This window comes from Alligator mississippiensis, chromosome 4 (genome assembly GCF_030867095.1).
Source record: "Alligator mississippiensis isolate rAllMis1 chromosome 4, rAllMis1, whole genome shotgun sequence".
NCBI classification, from domain to species: domain Eukaryota; kingdom Metazoa; phylum Chordata; order Crocodylia; family Alligatoridae; genus Alligator; species Alligator mississippiensis.
In genome coordinates, this window is record NC_081827.1 from 145,472,175 (window position 1) to 145,483,802 (window position 11,628).

General features: G+C 48.6%; 1 long non-coding RNA gene across 4 annotated transcripts; it reads left to right on the forward strand.

The window, feature by feature from the left end:
• The first annotated feature begins 3,435 nt into the window (after positions 1–3,435).
• On the forward strand, positions 3,436–10,293 carry LOC109284326 (uncharacterized). 4 transcript variants are annotated; one of them, XR_009461892.1, is made up of 4 exons: positions 3,544–3,968; positions 4,074–4,157; positions 6,416–7,492; positions 7,598–10,293. It is a non-coding gene; the product is annotated as an uncharacterized LOC109284326 (long non-coding RNA). The 4 variants fall into 4 exon arrangements; XR_009461888.1 differs by having other exon boundaries at positions 3,553–3,968; positions 6,416–6,617; XR_009461890.1 differs by lacking the exon at positions 3,544–3,968 and adding an exon at positions 3,436–3,524 and having other exon boundaries at positions 6,416–10,293.
• The last annotated feature ends 1,335 nt before the right edge of the window (positions 10,294–11,628 follow it).

Below are 11,628 nucleotides of genomic sequence, written 5' to 3' on the forward strand. Positions count from 1 at the left end.
AATTGGGTATATAGGATAGGGATACGTCTAGGATTGCGCTCGGCGACGGGGAGAGGCTAGAGGCTGATCAGACCTCTGTTGCCTTCTTGAAATGCGTTGGGTCCGTAAGGATCTGCAGCGCTTAGAGATCTTCACACAGGGTGAAGTCTCCTCCTCTGATGTTCGTGGAGTCCTCTAACTTGGGTGGAAACCACTCAAGCTTTTTATACGGCTAGCAAGCCAATCGCTAGCCGCCACGTGTGCGTAATTTAGAACTAGCCAATGGTGGGGCACAAATTTGAATACGAATGGCGGGAACTCCTTGCAAAGTGCATTTCTGTGCTGCAAAGAAGAAATGCACACTGCAAAGAAAGCTACAAAATGGCGGGAACTTCTTTTGCATCCGGGGTTCTCCTCTGCAGCGGAAAACTCCACCGTGCAAAGAAGCTGCAATTTTAGCGGGAACATAATTTAGCGTTGCCGAAGCGCACACAAACAAAAACTCACAACTTTGGGTTGTGACAAGATACTGGTGTGCAAGACAAGTTTCTTGAGAACAAAAGGACAGTGCTACATTCAGGAGAAAAGCTCTGTTTTCTCCATCTTCTCCCTCAGGCCTCAGCCAGGCCAGCAGCTGTCCTCACAATGCCTCCTCCTTGGTGATCCAGGTACTGCCCTTGGGTAACAGGGAGTCCCTGGGACCACCCCTCTCTTCTGCTCCACACTTGCTAAATGCTGCTGGTCCAGGATTGTTCTCCTATCCAAGTTGTTTGTCATTGTGCTTGCACCTAGCCCTGAACTCCAATTTCCACAGGCACCCGACAGCTGTAAACTGAAGCTGGCACTGGGGGCTGGAACCCTGGCCCTGTGGTGCTGGAGAAGGATGGGCCAGGGCCAGAGAGCCCCCAAGCCTGCCCTTGCAGGAGCCTGAGCTACAGTGCGTCAGTCCACTTTGCAGAAACATCCCTGATAATGGAGATGTGCCCAATGCACCCTGCAGTCATAGATACCTGGCTGAGGCCATTCAGCTGCACAACACCTCCAGACAGCTCCCCAAGGGGGACACAGGTGTTGGCTACAAATGTCCAACTCAAGATCCTTAAAATTCTGGTTTATTAGGTGGATTGAAACAGTGTAATGAAGTCAAATCATAAACCTTGGGGCTGGTCCCCTCTCACACACACACATGCACACACATAGTAGTAGTGAGCTAGAAATGTTTGGGCGGGGGGGGGGCAGAGTCGGGTATACCTATCGCACAAGCGCTGGAGTCTGCCGTGGATGGCCAATTGAGGCTTCTTCCAGCATGGTGTTATGCTTCAGAAGGAGGTCGCCGGCTGGTCCTTCTGGCAGGACAGGTCGGGTGCTGGTCAAGTTAGAGATCAAGAGGGCGCTGCTGAGGGTCACTTTTCAATGCTTTTTATCTGTCCTTGGCAGACTTTGGTGACTCCTGTTTTCAGGTTTGCCCAATCCAGGGGTCTTTGACCCTTGTGGGACTTCCCCCTCAGTGGCTACTGGATGGCATCTGTCAGCCCCAGGGGTCATCCGCATGTACGTGCTGGTTTGGGAGTCCGTTGATGAATTTACCATTGTCATGAACTGGACTCTGGGAGCGGTTGATCTAGAGATATTCAGCCTCAAATGTTGGTCCCCGGCATTGATTAACTCAGACCAGGGCTTCTAGCCCTTGAACAGTGAAGTTTAGAGATTTCCTGGTTGCTACATTGTCTTCTGTTGATTTCTTCCCTTGGGTGATCTGCGGTTTCCATAGGTGTTAAACGTTGCTTGTTACCGAAGAGCACACACCAACTGCTGAAGCTGCCTTAGCCTGACAAAGGGTTTTTGAACCCAAAAGCTTGCTTAATAACTATTTTCCAACCATTTGGGTTGGTCTAATAAAAGATATCAAATTCACCCAAGGAACCTTGTCTGCCTATGTCCTTAGACCAACACGGCTACAGCCTAAACCCCTGCTACTGTGTTACGCATTCAATCACTGATTCACTGGCTATTTCAGGGGCCTGCCTGATACCGGGAAGCAGCTGTTTGATTCCTGCCCTTGTTAACATTGTTACAGTGTATAACTTATTTCTAAAACTAAAACACATTTAGTTAAAAGGTGAAGAGTATAAAATATAAGCTACAAGAGTAATGCCATGGCACACAAATAGATAAAAAATACCAAAATACAAGGGGAGATACAAAATGTACACATACAAACTTTAAAACACAATTCCTTATCTTATAGTGAAAGAAAGAGGAAGGAAGAAAAGGCAGAAGAAGAGAAACATATCCAAAGAGGGGAAAGCAAATGCAGGCAAGAAAAAAAGGGGGCTTTCTGCTACACAGGCCTGACCAGTCAGGGATACCAGAAGTGACCTGGACCTCACTGGCTACAGGAGCAGAAACCCCAAACCAGGCAGCAGCAACTTGATGCTCATCTGCGATATTTTGATGGCGAGGGCAGCTGAGCAGGATCTGGCACCAGCCAGCGTGCTATCCAGCTAGGAGATGACTCAACAATGTGGCTCGGCCAGCCGGTCACTGTTCTATTAAACCGTTTTTGGAATGGATGATGGACAAACCTCTGCAGACGTCAGGTGAGGGTTGCAAGATAAAGGCCTTCTGAACTCCAAATACAATGCTCTTAGTGGCCTCTCCAGTCTGAAAACCTCAACCCTACTGTTGCTACTGACATTTCATATTTCTTTCACAAACACTCCTCTTGCCTCACTGCACCTTCATGATTTCATCATTAACCTACTCCCTTTCCGTTCCCCATAGTTTGACCAGCACTGTCAAACCCCTAAAAAATTGTAAATGGAGCTTTGCTTTACGGTTGTGTTCAATGTGTTGTAGATCCCCCGAATGGCAGTTCTGTTTCGCCCACATTTCAGTAGCTCAAGGGTAGGCAATGTTTTTGGCTGGAGTGCTGAAAACCCCGCAGTGTCTACCTTGCAAGGTGCTGGAGTGCTGCCATGCCAGAAAAACAAAACCAGGGTGGGCAGTACACGGCAGGATGCACTGCATATTAATATAGTTATTAACCATAAATGTTGGAGGGGGGTGTACAATAAACACCAGGTTCTCTAAAAATTCAAAACCTGGTGACAAAAAAAGTCATATACTACCTGTGTTGTGTGTTGTTCTTTAAGTGTGTCGTAATGACAGAGAGAAAGAGGCAAAGAGAAAGAAAAAAAGAGAAACAGAGGGGAAATAAGTGAAGAAAAAGGGGGGGGGGAAGAAGAGGAGAGGGGGGAAAGAAGACAAAAAGAGGGGCCTACCAAATTCCCACTAGACGCAGAGCGCCCGGCTGCATCGTGCAGGTTGCGCTTTCGCCTGGCTCGCGCCTGATTGGCCGGGAGGACACCTGCAGTTTATAGACGGATTGGTCGAGGAGGTGCTCGGAGCGCCGTTATTGGTAAGATATGGTTTGATCCCGGGTTGCCCGGCAGCGCCGAGGCAGGAGAAAGAGCGCGGCGCGAGGGTGGACCGGACCGGGGTTCCTGCCCTGCCCTGCCCTGCCCTGCCCCGCGGAGTTGATGGTGAGGGGGTGGGTCGCTGCTGTGGCCAGCGGGCTCCAGGGAGGGAGGCGTCCCTACCCCGCTCACCGCCGCGCGGCAGGCAGGGAGCGCACCCCCGTGCATTGCGGGCTCCCGGCCCGGAGACCTGCAACAGAAGGGAAAGAGAAACTACGAGGATCAGCTGCACCCCCAGCAATGCGGGCGCTGGCAAGCAGCCCGGGCTGGCTCCTCCTTCTCCTCCTCGTCCGGCACCAATGGGAGCCTCCCGCGCGTAGCTTGAAATGCTTTAAATGCAGCTGGGCTGGCTGTCAGTCAGTCAGGCTGGGCCATGGGGTGGGTGGGTAGGTAGGTTGCAGAGCTGCGTGTAGCTGCTGTCGGGGTCCCCACGGGGCAGCGCCGCCCCTGAGCCGCAGCCTAGTCTGCCGCTGCTGCCGGGGCCCTGCGGGGGAGGAGCGGCCCAGGGCGGTGAGTACATGCCCCGGGGACTTCCCCTGCTGCCCCAGCACCGCCCTCCCCGGTGCTGCCGGGCTCCTGCCACATCCCGCTAACCCCCGCTCTGGTCCGGTTCAGGACCGTGCTCCAGCCTCTGGCTGTGGAGAGCTCTGGCCCTGCTCCTGCTGACAGCTGTTCTGGTGCTGACACTGCTGCTGAAAGGTAAGTGCCCTGGGGGAAGGGGACACTGAGGTTCTGTGAGATGCTTTTAGGGGTGCTGCACAATATTGCCCCTTATAGGTGTGCAGATCTCTGCATGGGGTTTTAAAGGCAAATGCAGAGATTTTCAAGAAGAATCCCTGGTGTTAAACCAAAGTACAACAAATCCCTTCTTACAGCTCAGAGGCACTGGCCCCAGAAACATGGTGATTTAGGGCTGTGTGAAACAGCACTGTTTCACTTAGACTTCTGTTTCGATGGAACAGTGTTTTGTTTAGAGTTTAGTTCGGTTTCACAAGCACCGTTCCGTTCTGTTTTGTCGAAACAGTTTTGGTGTTTCATGTTTTGCCCATAGGCTATAATGGGGAAGCACAAAACTGGAAGAGGAGCAGCTTCCTGTGATCACAGGCAGGTTGGGGGCCTGCACCCCTGGAGGAGTCCGGCAGAGCCCTCCTGGGGGCGTGGGCAGGAGGCTGCCACCTCAGACCTGTGCTGGGAGCTGAGCATGGTGGAGGTGGGCAGACCACAGCCCTGGTGCTGTGCTCCACTTCCCCCACACTGGGGCTGGGAGCTGCTGGGTGCTGAGCCTGGTGGAGGGAGGAAGAGTGCAGCCCCAGCACTGTGCGCTGCCTCCTCCCACCACACAACTGGGTGCTGAGCCCAGTGGAGGGAGGTGGAGCACAGCCTCAGTGGGCAAAAAACCACTGGGCGCTCAGGAAGCAGCCCCAGTACTGCTGCCCAGTGGGGCTGCCAGGGCTGCGCTCTGCCTCCCTTCACTGGACTCGGTGCCCATTAGCTTGCTGCCCACTGGGGGAGGCAGCACACAGCACCGAGACTGCACTCCACCTCCCTTCCACCAGGCTCAGTGCCCAGCAGCTCGCAGCCCTGTGGAACTCAGCCTGGTGGCAGGAGGAGTAGCACAGCACTGGCTCTCCTTGCCTCCTGCCACCTGACTGGGCACCATGGGGCTGGTGGAGCCGATCAGAACGCAGCTGGGTGTCAGGAGGCGGGCAGAGCTGGCGCTACGCTGTCATCAGCTCTGCCAGCCCCATGGAGTGCAGCTCAGTGGCAGGAGGTGGGGAGAGCCAGGGCTGCTCTACCTGCTGGACTGAGCCACATGGGGCTGCAGAGCCGTTCAGAGTGCAGCCCTGGCTCTCCCCTGCATCCCACCACCTGGCTGCTGCTTAGAAATTTGAAACATTTCAGCTGGCCTTGTTTCATTTCAAGGCTGTTTCAAAGCCCTTCGTTTTGTTTTGAGCTCGAAACAAGTCTAAACGAAACAGCCGGCGAAATTTCGCACAGCCCTAGTGATTATTTATTTGTGGTTGTCACTATTGTCTTTCTGAATTTTTTGCCGCAAGAGAATTGCTCTACTTTTTCCATGTTCAAGAAACAAGTGAAAGCTAAGAGCTGGGTAGACCTTCTGTGGAAGGGAGATGGCCTTTAACGGATGATGTGTTCAAACATCACATTGCCCACCGTTGGGCTCCTGATCCATTGTGGGTGGTCACGTTTATAGCTGTCGTTAATTGTAGATCAATACTAAATGCACTGCTAACATGTTGACAACCTGTACCGATGAATGCCACATGCCCCCGGAGGCTGGGGGGGTACGGCAAGCTTCCACAGGTGGCATTGGAGGTGGAGGTAAGGGAGTGGCGAGCACTGACCAGTGGTCGGCAACCACCCACAGACACCGCCAGTGGTGCCTTTTCATAAGGGGTGCACCGCCACGCTCGGAGGGGGGGGGGGGTGCATGTGCACCCCCTGCGCATTGCCAGTGCCTGTACCAAATGTATTTCCTCTGCAGACCAGAGACTTTTGAAAGATGTGTCCCCCAGGTAATCGAAACAGACCATCACAAATAGACTGGAAGGCACTTCTCTTCTTTAAGAAATGGTTTTTGTGAGACTCAACTATCTACCCTGTTTCTTATACCAGTGTAAACTAAGTTACTAGCAACTTTTCAACAATACAGGCTGCATACTTTTATATCCCCCCCAATTGCCTGAGTTAAGTCAGCTGAAACTGGGGGGGGGGTCACACCCCAAAATAAAAATTAGCCACATTGACCTGATCTGGAAACATATTGGGCAAATAGAATAATAAAAATCTTTTAGGAAACAAAATGACCATCTTCAAAGGAGAAATGCAAAGGCCAGATTTAACTTTAACTGATTCTCCACTTAAATTATTTACTTATCTCAAAGCTGTTTGAAAGTTGACATGTGTGAATAAAATTTCCTGCTGATTACCTTCAGCTTGTTAGGAGCTGTCACTGAGACTGAAACAACAGCCGCAACTGTTATGGCAGGGAAGTGCAGACCCTGCCCAGAAGACTGGATGTGGTACAGAATTCAGTGTTTCTATTTCTCCAAAGAAATGCAAAACTGGAACAGCAGTTGGAAGTTCTGCTGGTCACACAATGCTACACTTGCTGTGATAAAAGAAAGATCAGCACTGGTGAGAATAAAAGATGCCACTTTCTTCTTGTGCAGGGATCTTCATGGATCATTTATTTCTACCTAGTACTTGTAGCTAATAATCTCCCCACAAATAGATTAGGCAAACACATTTTAGCAGAAGCAGGCTCTTCAGACTTTCTGTATTACTTTACTCATGCTGAGGCTGCTTTAAAAAAAAAAAAGGCAGGGAAATACAGATTCTCCAAAATAACAGGGTAGCCTGTTTCCTTCAAGAGTTTGGGGGTTTTCAGCCATGTACTTGACTAAAAGTGGAGGCATAGTTCATGTGTATAAAAAAAAAAAAAAAAAAAAAAAAAAAAAAAGGGGGGGGGGGGGGTTTGCCAGGAAGGAGCAGGTTGGGAAAAATTCTAGAGACCAGTAATAATTCAGGGGGTTCAAGAAGGGACACTGGCTGAACTAGAGCCAGGAAAAGAGCTGGGAGCAAGTCTTACTGGAGATGTGAAGGTGCACAGGGAGAAGAATATGGATACTGGGAGCTAGGGAAGTGCACACAGTGGCACACTTCCATAGAAAGGAAGTGTGATCCCCTAGACCAAGCGGGGAAGAAGTCCAAGCCCTGGCTGAGAAGTAGAAAAGGCTTGAAGAGAGAGGCTCCTCAGCAAGGCTGCAGTTGGAAAAGACCTTCAGATCTCTCCTTGGAGGAACAGGGAGCCCAGCCCTGCCAGAAAGGGATACTGGGAGTCTGAAGAGGGGTGGAGTGCAGGGCAGAACACTGCAAGAGCGGTATATTGAAAAGACTTGATAGACCAAATCCCACAAATACTGTGTACTAAATGCTCCTGGCTGCAACTAACTGAGAGAACAAAGAGGCGATTGAGACAGAATGACTGCAATGCTCCTCCTGGCCATCAGGTAGCTTGTTCCTGGACTGTGCCTGCACCTCTACCAGTCTCTTCATATTCTATCTCTAGCATTTAAATGGTGTCAATAACTGTTCTTTTCTGTTCTTAATTACAGGATACTATCTACTCTAATAAAGGAAAAGAAAATTACTGGATAGAACTAAGGAAAGAAACAGAGGGATGGCGGTGGGTAGATGGATCGCCTTTCATCAATGACATATGAGTTGGTCTAGTGACTGCCTGGAGGGGTGGGGTGAAGCACATCTCTGATCAAAGCCAAGGGAAAAAAAACCAAGCTGTTCCCAAAGCAGACTTGAAGTATCTATATGCAAATGTATTTTAAGTTTTTTTTTTTTTTTTTTTTTTTTTTTTTTTTTTTTTTCCAGTGATCTGAGGGTTTTGCCAAACATAAAATGGTGTTGGTTGGCTTTGACTTTGGGAGGTGTGCAGATATGCTTAGCAGTTCTGTTGCTTATCTGAAACACCAACTCCAGAATAGAAGCTGTTTTTTGGGGGGGGGGGGGGGGGTTTCAGAATTTTACTAGAAAAAGAGGGGCAAAACATGGCCTGTGCATACCTAAATATGGTAGCTGTGGTTCCTATAGACTGCATGACTTTACGACACTGGATCTGTGTCAAGAAGTCCACTTGATCTCTCACTGTCAACAGAGCACAGCTTGTTCAAGTAAGTCACAGGTGCAGCTTTTGTGGTTTTCCATTTTACCTGGGGAGGCTCCTCCATTGTACTGTAATTGGGACAACAAATGACTCAAGTTTTTTGGGATTTTTTTTCCTGTCTGGCGGGGGGGGGGTGTTCAGGTGTCTGCCATTTGCTTTTACTAGATAAGAACATAAGTAGTTCAATCCTGGGTCATACCAATGGTCCATTTGGCCCAGTATCCCATCCCCAGCAGTGACAGGAGTGCTATACAGGGGGAGAACTAACCAGATATCCCTAGAGTGATCTATCCTCTATTTAGTGGCCTCCCTGACATCCACCATTTATTGCTTTAGAGGTGCCAAAGGAAGCCTCTCCAACCTTCTATGCAAATTGTTAAGTAGCTGCATGGCCATCTAGACTTGCTGTTTTTGGGGGCACTGGAGTGGCCAAGGGATTTCCAACTGGCACAGCCCTGTCACCTTTAACATTGCTTAGGTTTAGAGGAAAGCGAACTATAAGTTGGCATTCTTAATTCCTTGCTTTGGCTGTGTACCAAACCACCTTCAGAAACCCCTGCCACACTGCTTGGAGAGGTTAACTTGTAATAGTTAGAGTACAACAGGACTGATACGTTTCCACGATAACCAAACAGAGCTAATCTGTAAAAACATGCAAAATACGCTCATTCACACACTCAAGAATTTCTAGAGTTTTCATATCTGAAACGTTATTCTGAACATTCAAAACAATAGAAAAGTTCAGGTAGCTAGGCTCTGTGGTGACGGTGATTGATCTCTGGAAATGTTTTTTGTTTCTAATCAAACAATTTCATTTTATTCAATTTGTGATTTCTTGTCTTCATCACTACATCAGAAGCATTAATGATGATGCCGGTGCAGAAAGGTGGGAAGAAACCAAACAGAGAACTCCCAACTTTGCTTTCTGTTCCATGGGCTTCAGCTGTATTCTGGACTGTTAAATGTCCGACTTGAACACTTTAATATTTGGAAACAGACTTGCTTCACATGTTGAAAAGCATCTATTTTGGATAAAGAGAATTTAAGATTTGGTTTTTTTGTTTGTTTTTTTTAAAGTATAAACCTTGATGTTCCTATTTTTATGTTAATGTTTTGTACTTTTTATGTTAAATGCCTAAGGTGGATGTCTTGTGTTTTGTCTATTATCTGTTTTCTAGATGTTAGATTTGTTTCTCCTGCCAGGAACTCAAAACTACTAAAACGTTCCAAACTTAATGCCCGTTTTTCCTGCTAAAGACAATTCTGAGGCCCAGTAGTATCCTCCCTGGGAAACTCCTTTCTTGGTAACACAGAAACAACCTTGCTTTGAAGCAGTAACGTTTATGCCAGGGTGAGGACAGAAATTGAAATTAAAAAATAAATAAAACTACTTCAGCACAGGAGGTGGGTACAGCCTCTGCAGTCTGCTGCACTGCTTCAAAATTGCTCCCCAGCCATGGTGTGCAACAGGTAGCTGCAGGCAGCAGATCTTCTGGAGCCCCCTTCCCCTGCCAGAACTAGGATGCCATAGTGGCACCCCCCTCCTCTAGAATTAAAGAGGTATCCAGGGATTGGGGACTGAAGAGGCAAAATCCCAGCTCCAGCACTTTCTCTGGCAGCAATTTGGGGGCTACACTAAATGTATTGCTAACGTGTTGACAACCTGTACCAAATGTATTTCCTCTGCATACCAGGCAGTTTTGGAAGAGTTCTGCCCCAGCTACTCAAAATAGATCATCACAAATAGACTGGAAGGCAATTCACATATTTACAGAATACTTTCTTGTCAGATTCAACTATCTACCCTGTTTCTTACACTAGTGCAAAATAAGTTACTAAAAACTTTTCTATGATACAGTCTGTGTACTTTTATATCCCCCAAATGTGTGAGTTAACTCTGCTGAAACTGGGGACCTTCTCACATCCCAAAATAAAGATTGGCCACATGGACTTGACCTGGAAACATATCGTATAAATAGAAAAAAAAAAAATTTTTAGAAAACTGGTGACCATCTTCAAAAGAGAAATGCAAAGGTCAGATTTAACTTCAGCTGTTTCTCCAGTTAGATTATTGACTTATCTCAGAGCTGTTTAGAAAGTTGATATATGTGAATAAAATTCACTGCTGATTACCTTCTGTTTGTTGGGAAATGTCACTGTTATGGCAGGGAAGTGCAGATCCTGCCCAGAAGACTGGATGTGGTACAAAAATCAGTGTTACTATTTTTCCAGTGAAATCCAAGATTGGTACGCCAGTAGGGAGTTCTGCTGGTCACACTATGCTACACTTGCTGTGATAAAAGAAAAGCCAGAGCTGGTGAGAATAAACTATATCACTTTCTTTTTCTGGCAGAGATTTTCATGGATTACCTATTTGTACCTCTTATTGGTAGATAATCTCTCCACAAATAGATTAGACAAAGACACTTCAGCTGGAACAGACATTTCAGACTTCCTGTATTAGTGCCAGTGACAGTCATTCTGTTGCAGCTTCAAAAAAGCAGGGAAATACATTTATCCACTACAACAGGTTAGCTTGTTCCCTTCAAGAGTTTTGGCCTCTTCAACCAACCCCTTGACCCAGCGTCAAGGCATAGGTCATGTAAAAAGAGGTAGTCCAGGAAGGACCAAGTTGGGAAAGCACCAGAGCTCAGTAATATTTCAGGGGGTGCAAGAAGGGTCATTTGTTGAACCACAGCCAGGGAGACGTTTCAAAACGTTTCAATTTTCAAAGCAGCCCAGTGATGAGAGGCAGGGGAGAGCCAGGGCTGCATTCTGAGTGGCTCTGCAGTCCCATGTGACCCAGCCCTGCAGGGAGAACAGCCCTGGCTGTTCCCGCCTCCTCACATTGGCTCTGGTGTGGGGCCTAGGGAAAATCAGCGTGTGTGCGGACCCGTCGCCACCCCAATCCTGAGGAGGCGGCAGGTCCTGGCATGAGCTGATTTCCCCCCAGCCCTGAACCAGAGCTGATTGGAGGAGGGTGTGGGGACCTGCTGCCACCTTGGGATCCAGGATCAGGGCGGGGCCAGGTCCCAGCATGAACTGATTTTTCCTGGGCCCCACAACAGAGCTGACATGCCGAGGGCATGGGTTCTGGGGCAAAGCAGCTCATCTAGCTGATTTGCCCCAGGCCTGCCTGCTGCTGGCCTCAGGCGGCAGCACCAGACTCCTGCGATCTAGAAGCCAGATCGGGGGCTTGTATGCCCGGGAGCAGTCCAGCACAGCCCCTGCAACCCCCGGAGGTGTGGGTGAGCCCCCGATCTGCATGCCAGATGACAGGAGGCTGGTGCTGCCAGCTGAGACCAGCAGCAGCATCAATCTTCCCGGTGCTGGCTATGGGCAAAACATCAAAACAGCATCGAAACAGACAAAGAGTTTTGACGTATCAAAATGGAACAGTGCTTTTGAAATGAAACGAAACGAAACTCTAAACGAAACACTGTTCCATCAAAATGGAAGTCGAAGTGG